General features: G+C 33.1%; 1 long non-coding RNA gene across 1 annotated transcript in view; it reads right to left on the reverse strand.

The window, feature by feature from the left end:
* Nucleotides 1–6462: 6462 nt before the first annotated feature.
* Nucleotides 6463–8474, reverse strand: part of LOC111374353 — a 7021-nt gene continuing 5009 nt past the window's right edge. Inside the window, exons 2-3 of the long non-coding RNA XR_002699113.1 lie at nucleotides 7194–7272; nucleotides 6463–6802 (exon numbers count right to left, since the gene is read on the reverse strand). This is a non-coding gene — a long non-coding RNA (uncharacterized LOC111374353). The remainder of the gene's footprint in view (nucleotides 6803–7193; nucleotides 7273–8474) is intronic.

The raw sequence follows: 8474 nt of genomic DNA on the forward strand, positions 1-8474 counted from the left end.
CTTATTTTACTCAACTTTCGATACAAGTATAATATTTTGTATTATCTGTGTTATGAATTATTTTCTAGCATGTTTTTTTTAATCAGCTTTCGATACGAGTATAATATTTGATGTTATTTGTATAATGAATCATGCAAGCATAAAGGGTAATGTGTTATCACTAATGAAACATTAAACATGATTGGACTTGACTTGTGTGTGGCAGTCATGGCTAGAACTAGAGAGACCGTTAGAAAGACGACGGCTTGTAAGATTGGTTTAAACCATAGGGCAGCAGTTATCCAAGCCTACGGGAATTATGAAACAGACCTAACGCACACACTTATTGAGCATGTGGAGGAAGTCTATGCCAGGTGGGCTGCGACGGAGGGTGTAGGGCATGAGATTACACCCTTTCAAGCTGTAAACAATTTTATCCATACACTGCCACCTTAGTAGGGAGACATGGGCATAGTAGTTAGGGATGAAACGCTAGAGGGTAACCCCCCAAAGCACCCGGAAAGGATCGAGTTCAAATTGTATTGTGAAACTTTTCTTGATAGGTGGATTTCTACTCTCGAGCCCGAGCCTAAGCCTGAGCCTCAACCTGAGCCAGAGGAAGACCCTGATGAAGACCCAGAAGTGGAGTCGAATTATGAACCTAATTTAGAACCAGAGAACGAGCCGGAGTATGTACCGGGACTAGAGCCAGAATTAGAACTAGAACAAGAGCCAGGGTTCGAACTAAACCCTGAGCTAGAGGTTGACGGGAATCTGAGCTTGAGTCATGTATATCTTTGGATGATGAAGCCCCTCCGTCTAAGCTTCGTAGGATTCAAAATGTCTGGACCAACGATGATGAAGACTAGCAACTTGAAGATAGTTTAGTTAGATAAATAATTTCTTCCTTTTCCAAAAAAAAAATATTTGGAATAATCCATGGGTTTTTCTTAATTGTCTATGATTTAATACTCTCAATCATCCCTCGTGTATTCTAGGATTTAAAATCTCATGAAACTGAGTTTTCCATTCAAATTTATTGAGATGTTGTTGACTATTTCTAAGATGAAATTTATTTTGTTGATTTAAAGGAAATGACACGTCAACCAACACAATCTGCTATGTTTAAGAATTTGTAGAGTGTTGCAAGATCTTGGTAGGCAGCAAACACAAGCGTCCCCTCAGAATGCACAGACTAACTCCAACACCACGAGCTTAGTTGTGGAACAGTTTCTTCGTTATAAGCCCCCTACATTTAATGGGATGGCTGGTCCTTTGGCAGCTGAAGAATGGATAAGGGGTTTAGAATGAATCTTCAAACATCTCAGCTGCACTTATGCTCGAAAGGTTTTATGTGGGAGTTCATGCTAGTGGATGCGGCGGGCCACTAGTGGGAGTCCGCTTCATGCATTAGGACTGAGGCATAACAAAGTAACCTTACTTGGGCACATTTCAAAGAGGAGGTGATGGAAAAATACTTCCCACAAGCCCTAAGAGATCGTAAGGAGACAAAATTTCTGCAACTTAAGCAGGGAAAGATGGCATTGATCGACTATGAGAGGAAGTTTGAACAACTTTCTAGGTACGCGACACATCTAGTAGATACAGAGCAAAAGAAAGCTAGAAGGTTCGAACTCGGACTTCACCCAGAAATTGGAGAAATCATGGCATCTCATGAATTCACCAAGTATAGTCAGGTTCTACAACGAGCCCACGCAATTTCAAATCGATTAGAAATTGATCAGACGATGCGAGAAAGCACTGAATTTTCAGGAAAGAGGAAATGGAATGAACTGAACAAGGGTCAAGAAAATGGACAAAACAAAAGAACTAGCTCTGAAAGGTGGGCAGAGTCAAGCAAACCGAACAATGTTCTTACTCTGTGTCCTAAGTGCAATAAGACCCATAGAGGCGAGTGTTGGTATGGAAAGAATGTATGCTATCGATGTGGAAAGCATGGTCATATTGCTACCAATTGTCATGAGCCCTCACCAAAGCAGGAAAACGAACAAAGCAAAAAGGGAGCAGCCCGAGTGTTTGCCATAACCCAACAGGAGGAAACTAACAATTAAGACATCACGGCAGGTACCCTATCAATATTTGCACTGCCTGCTTATGTTTTAAATATACGCCCGACTGCTCATTCATCATTTACCAGTACTAAGTCTTGTTCTAGAAGTTACTAGCCGTTAGACAATGAGCTTAACACCAATCGATGACTAGGACAATCAGGACGAATAGACAAGAATTTATAGCTAACATATGACTTTTAAGAGATGAAGTATTTCTCTTTATGCCATCTTGGGATTAGATTGGTTGGAAAGAATTATGCGACCATGCGATGCCTTGAGAAGGTAAACTTTTTGAAGTTTGAAGAAGATGAGATCAAGTTCATGTTCCAAGACTTCTTAGCCAAATAGGATAATTTCGAGGACGAAATTATTTTAAGGGGTTAAGATTGTAACGCCCCGAAAATTTTAGAATAAAAATGTATTTGTTCTATATGTTACATTTTTATATTTTGAAAAAAAAAACGATGACTAAAATGATGTAGGTATTAAACACATTTTTTTTATTTGGGTCAAAAATTAAAAAGTATAGAGTAATGATAAGTATATTAATATTATACCCATTGGATTGATTGTAATTAATCACATATTTTAGACTCGAGAAAAAATCGATTCGGGTAATTCAGTACCAAGATATTGTAGCTTGAAAAAGTTGTTAAAAACTAGTATTTTAATTGAATTAAAATTTTTAAATGGAAATAGAGATACTGTCACACGTAATTGGAGTGTCCCATTTTGATTTTTGAAATTATAGGTTAGATGGTAGATAAGGTAGGTTCCTTTTTTTAAATGATTTAGTTGCCTTGATTTTTGGAATTTGGTAAGTGTGGGCTACCATGCGTTGTTTATATATAGAAAAGAAATAAAGGTTGATTGTATGGAATACTGGGATTTAGACTGAAAAAATACAACATATGTGCAGATTTTTGGCCTATTAAAAATTCATTTCTTTCCCAATCACACTTTAAATACCATACATAGCATTATTCATTTCTATACTATTCTTTTGACTCTGTCTCGCGTATTTCGGAATTGAGTAAAACACGTTATTGTGTTAGATAGTAAAAAGCAGAAAAATTTGATCACCACCTTTCGTGGGAGTCTGTCCCATATATAACCGTAAATCACATTTAATTGAGGTAAACGTAAATGGTAAACTTTATTTAATTGGCATCATCATTTCAATTATACTAAATTTTGAAATTTTGATATGGACCCTATAAATACACCCATTACGTCCAAATAATTCTCACCCAAGAAAAAAAATACATATACTTCAGCACAGTAATAGGCGAAAGTAAAAATCTGAAACGTGAATTTGGTATTGCCTTTCATATTCATTCGAGCTGACAAGGTAGGATACTATGTGCAAGTTGTCTCGTCCTTTCAATATTGTAATTTTTTTGACGTGATTTATTTCATGAAATGCTAATTGACCTGCGGGTTCCTATGAAATGAAATGTGAGATCGTCTTCGGGTCTTCTCAAATGTGTTAGAGCTTTCGATTGATCATCGATTGCTCTTGATAAAATGATGGTATGAAATGTTATGAATTTACGTTTAAAAGTTATCGTATTGTTTGGACGCATTTATCCTACTAAGTATAATCACTCACTCCTTTAAATTTTAATATTTCATGTCAGTACGATCGATGTGGATGGTAGTGAGCGGTGTGCGGGCTACCAAATAAAATCTTTAGAGAAATGTTCACGAATAATTTTGTTAAGAGTACTTGGTGTGTTTTCTTTGTTTCTATTTAATGTTCTAAAGTTTATGATGCTATGTTTATTTTATTTAGTATTTAAGAGTTCAAATAAATGTAAGGGTTTTAAATTTTCAATTAAATATTTCCACATCAAGTATGTTTATGGAATGATATCGGTAACACCCCAAAATTTAAGTCAATAAAATTTGGGGTGTTACATCAACAGATGTATTTTGATGTAAATAATCCTTAACCATATAAACTTTAAATTTATCCCAAAGAAATTTCAGATGATTAGGGTTACAAAGAGTAAGAAGCGTAGCAAAGAGGTGCCTCAAAGAAATAGGCATCTCGGAAATAATAGCTTTGGATAGACATTCTTCACAATGATTGTCTCCACTTAACAAACCATGTAATAGTATTACTTCTCGATATATAGCAACAATAACCCTATTGAAAGTAAGTAAATCATCAAATGATGTTGGTCCTTTAATATGATTAAGAAGTACACGAAGGAAATAACGTTCTCCTTCAAAATGTGTTGGAATATCTTTATACAAAAGTGTTTTAGCAAACTCATTTGCTTCATTAAGTCGGAAAAATTCAATCAACATTGTTCTTCTTATATTTTCATTGTTAATAACAGTAGTCAAATCATCTTGATCGTCATATGTTACACGCTGATGATCTTTAATATGAAGTTGTAAAGAATAAACAATTGGAAAATTCTCTGACAAATTTGAAGAAAAAAATTCTCCACATAACTTCAGGTGGAGAGATCCATCTCGCAGATTGGTAATTAAGCAGAAATTTCATCAATTTCTTTATTTGTTTCATTACTGTCAATGGAAAAGTTAATACGATCATGTACTTTATATACATATTAAACATTTAACAACTTTAATAAATGAGCATACTTCAACGTTAATATGATAGTCAAATTTTGCACTTAAATAAGGATTATTTGGTACAACTCACTGAACATATGACGTCTAACTTTAATACAAATACCAGTATCACGTCATCTATACAATGGATATGAGTTATCACCAAATATAGTATTATTAGAATAATCCCGAGGGTATTTATTCTTACAACCAGTATTTGTCTCCATGCATATATTTTTGGATTAAGATATCCACAAGGGCCATGCATATTGTGTTTTACAGTAACAGAATAAAGATGTAGATATTTGTTTCTATTGGGAATTTCGCCGGACACTATCGTATCAACATCTTGAGCACAACAAATTTTATGGCCAAAACTAAAAATCAAAAGAAGATGCTCATGAGGAAGCCCTCTTTTTTAAAATTCAATCATGTATATCTGAGCAACAATAGGGCCGAAAATATTTTCCTTGTATAAATCATTTTTAAACCCTTCCAATTTGCTTTAAATATACGTGCTATCAAATCTGGTCGATTTTGAACTTCATCATTGTGCTTTAGTTCTTACTTAATTTCTAATCAATTTGGATTACATGTTATAGTCGAAAATATATCTGATTTTCCATAATCCTAAACAATAGCCATTGCATCCATATATCTCCTTAACATATCTCGAGGACCACATGTAAAGGATTGAGGTAAAATGAATTTCCTTCCAATTTTGTATCCCCTTGTTTCCCCATTTTCAACACTATCTACAATACCTTGATAAACTTCAGCACGAATTTGTTTCTGATTATTGCAAAAATAGTCTAACCTCGAAGTTTCAATTTTAACATACATATCTACAACATATTGCTGAAAAAGTCTACCAGCATGAAGCAATATAGACTTACTTGAGGGCCTAATTTGTAACTTGTATACATAATATTCTCGGCAAGAGACTTGAGATCATTTCCTTGTTCCATTTAGCATTGCATTTGAAAAGAAAAACGAATTTCAATATTAATTTAGAAGATGTAGCTTGCAGAAATTAGAAAAGATAATAAAAGATATATTTGCAAACCTGCAGCCTCTTTTTAAATTGTTTCATTTGCAGAATTAATTGTGCTAGGTAGACTAACAAATCTAGGCAGATTCTGAGGTTGACAGTTTTTTATTCGAATTCTTTTGATGCCTTCATGCCAACCAGATTCTCCAAATGGGAAAAGTAAAGGGTATTGCAAAGGATCATAACAACCGTAGTAATAATGAACCCTATGTGAATCGTCAGAATGACCATATATAGTAATGTCACGACTGCAAACATCTGCATTTTCATCATCTGCAACCCATATAGCAGCCAACTGAGAGGATGAAGGAGTATTGAAAACTCTTTGTCAAGTCCTAGGTGACATCTAATGTGTATACAATGATCATGCAAATTATCCATATTACTTAAAGACCTAAAGAATCTACTATAAAGATTTACTTTCAGGATTTCAATTAAAGTAATCAAAGTAGATTATACAAATTTTTCTGAATATTTCATACGATTTTCTAGTTCATTATCCGTATCGTAAAAATATAATTGCATATAACAAGGAGTATCATTCTCTGGCATAAAAGTGATTTACATAATGATATACCTGTCCTTGAACCTTAAATGTGTAAATACTTCTATATGCTTTAAAAAGTTCTTTGTCATACTTTACACCAAAAGAAGTGAATGTAAAGTGGTTATCATACCCTCTCGAAATTTTCTTAAATTCCATTTTCCTAGATTCTTTAGAAGTAAACAAAGTATATAGTTCAGTTGTGAATCGGGCATACAAAGTATAACTTTTCCATCTAAGCAACAAAAACCTTTACTTTCTCTATAAAATTTTCGTGCACCACAATATTTACAAGAGGTACATGTTGGTAATACATATACAGTATTTGGTATGTTCACAAGTTTTACACATTTAGAAACATCTGTCGTTTCTTGGTTTGAAGTAGAAGCCTCGAAATCATGACATATTATAGCTTCATTCACATGGGCAGAACTGAAATTAGTATTTTCGGATAATACTATGTCAGTTACCCTTTTCATAGAATCAATTCGTCCAGCTTTGACTCGATTTCTCCAATCCCTCTGTCTTTGATTTCATTGTTGGCGAATGAATACATTGTATGCCTCACTATTGCTTGGAAGAATGATATCACATTTAAGAACAACAANGAAATACTTTTTCTTTTATGTCAAAAGTTATTGAATACGCGACTTTGTTTTAAAAAAATTAGTTTATTGTTATTAATGGCATTAGTCATTTATTTTTTATAATCCTATACAATTTTCCTTTGTGTTTTATACTTAAAATGCTTAACTAAGTTTTAACAACACTACGAAGCTTGAGCCCCAGGGCATCATAAAGATGATGCATAGTAAGGTAGGAAGTGAAACCAATTTCATGTTCTTACTCATTCATAAAAGAAGATAGCACCGAAACACTTTAATTCAAGCATCAAAGTTGAGGTAAAACGTGTAATGATAGAATTAATTAAAACATGAAGAACCAGTATAGGCCAAACCTACTCTCTTGACTCTCTCTGGTTGCAATCACAATAGCATTAAGATCTTTTGCGACCCTCAGAAATGCTTGCATAAGATCTAAACAATTAATAATACACTAATATACTTTTAAAACTTTAGAAGATAGAAAAAGTTTCTTATTTGGAATTGGTTTGCCATTATAAGTATAGTTATACTTAAAAATAAGTTAAACTTGATTATATGAATATTTTACTAACAAATACTTGCTGAAAAATAAATAACTTTTCAGCACAAATGAACATGTTCACTATCTATTAACTTCATATGAATTTTGAGAACCGGAGATCAAATAAGAAAGATGGAACAAGCTCTACATTTAGATAAGAAAGTGGAGCACCGATTGCTTTATACAGCCTAAAAATGATCTAAATGTCTAAAATATGATAAACAATTGTGGGAAAATTTCACTCAAAGTTACTCAATATGATTTATAAAAACCTGTTTGGTAGGGACTAAAATCTAATTTTTAATATAAATCAAAGCCAACAATTAATTTTAACAATATACTTCATAGAATTCACAACTTTTTAACAACACATTTAATCAACTATTATCAAAATTTTACTAAAAATTTAATTTTAATACCCACTACAAGAGCATAGAAGATGGTACCAAAACAATCCAATAAATGAGCCCGAATTATACAAGTTCAATATGCATAAATGGAAAATTGGTTGGTTAGCCTCCATTCGCCTTAAAATGATTTATAAATGATAAAATTTCATTTTCAACAACACATTTCAAAGGATTCACATGTATTATTCACCTATCTATCACTTATTTCTATCAATTTATAAATTAGATCGTTTATAAATTCTTCCCCAACGAAGGATTCATAAAATTAGTCAAATAAGTCCAAAAGCAGCTTTTGAATTTCAAAAGTTCATTTTGATTTTTCAAGAGCAATGCCAAACGGGCCCTAAATCAACTTTCAATAATAACTACTACCTCACTCTCTTTGTGCATGTTTAATAAATAGAAAAAGAACCATAATAACCACCAATGAACATTGGACAACTCCAAGAACCAAGTTACGACAAATAATTCATGTATATCATTTTCCATGTAGGAGAAACTGTTAGTTTTGTAGATGGACGATATTAGAATACTATAACTTGAACATAAATAGCACTTTCGTGATCAAATTAATCAGCTCAAATGAAACTTTCCTAAAAATAGAAAATCAAACCAACATTGTTCCATCTACTGAACTTCCAGAAAATATAAATTTAACTCCAAGAACGAGAGAATATTACCCA

The sequence above is a fragment of the Olea europaea genome, unplaced genomic scaffold (assembly GCF_002742605.1).
Source record: "Olea europaea var. sylvestris unplaced genomic scaffold, O_europaea_v1 scaffold124, whole genome shotgun sequence".
Classification (NCBI taxonomy): Eukaryota; Viridiplantae; Streptophyta; class Magnoliopsida; order Lamiales; family Oleaceae; genus Olea; species Olea europaea.